Source organism: Pteropus alecto, unplaced genomic scaffold, assembly GCF_000325575.1.
Source record: "Pteropus alecto unplaced genomic scaffold, ASM32557v1 scaffold164, whole genome shotgun sequence".
Classification (NCBI taxonomy): Eukaryota; Metazoa; Chordata; class Mammalia; order Chiroptera; family Pteropodidae; genus Pteropus; species Pteropus alecto.
In genome coordinates, this window is record NW_006439568.1 from 868,287 (window position 1) to 869,442 (window position 1,156).

Below are 1,156 nucleotides of genomic sequence, written 5' to 3' on the forward strand. Positions count from 1 at the left end.
CTCCATGATCCACCTCATCCTGTGATCCAAATTGAACCATCACTCTCCAAACCAGAAGGGTTGATCCTCATGGTGTCAGGCCACTAAGATTCATCTCCACTTATGTTCCTGACCACCTAGCCTAGAGATGCCTGGTTTTCCTCAGTGATGGCCTGATACTAGGTATAACTATGTCCATGTGTATCACCCCATTGGCCTTCCCGTCTAGAAAATTCCTTCTTGAAAAAAAGAATTGTGTCCATTTACTTGATCTCCTTCATTCTATAATAATCTGAAGATTAATCTATATTAAACAATTTACAACACATATGTGATGATGAGGAAAGTCCCCTTCCCAAGAGTCAGAAGTAAATCCCAACACTGCTTTATAATTATTCACTTTCCTAGAATTGATGGATGCACCATTTAAAGATGCAAGAAACTGAGTAGTTGGGGTTATCATCAACCTGTTGCCTCAACTTTGATTTCGTCGGAGCTCCAGGGGTCCAGTTCTGGGAACTGAGGCATTTAGATTATCATACCAGCCTGGTTTCTTATGTACTTTCGTACAACAAGCTCCTTCACTGTCATGTGCATTTGATATCCACCAAGAGGATATAACATCTGCTTTCTCTCAAAATCCCATATAAATTTTGGAGATCAATGGGAAAAAAAGTCTCTGAAGCATAGAGCTCTCAAGACTATTATTGTAAGTTTCTAGTTCTACCTATTGCATTTTAATAGAAATTCCAGTTTCATAAAATAAAAATTAATGGTAAGAAGGACTGGAGTGACATTTATGACTCTTTTATGTAATTTTTTATAGTTTTGCACATTACAATTCAGTAATAAGAGGTAAAAGAAGAAGCATTGTGTATTTTCTCATAGTCAGAGTAGTATATTTTCTTAATAGAACTCAGAAGAAATTACCAATTTCCACTATGATTAAATGACCTTAGCCACAAACTACTTTATAAAGGTAGTATTTAATTATATGATTATTTATATATTATAATTAACAATAATGACAAAATAATTCTCTAGAATATGCCAGCAGAAAACTGTGGAAATTTGTTCTTTTTCATATAGTCATATCTTCATTCACTCTAGTTATAATTTATAACCCAGAATAATTATTGTGAATCTGGTCAATTCTGTTCTTTGCTTCAATCAAGAT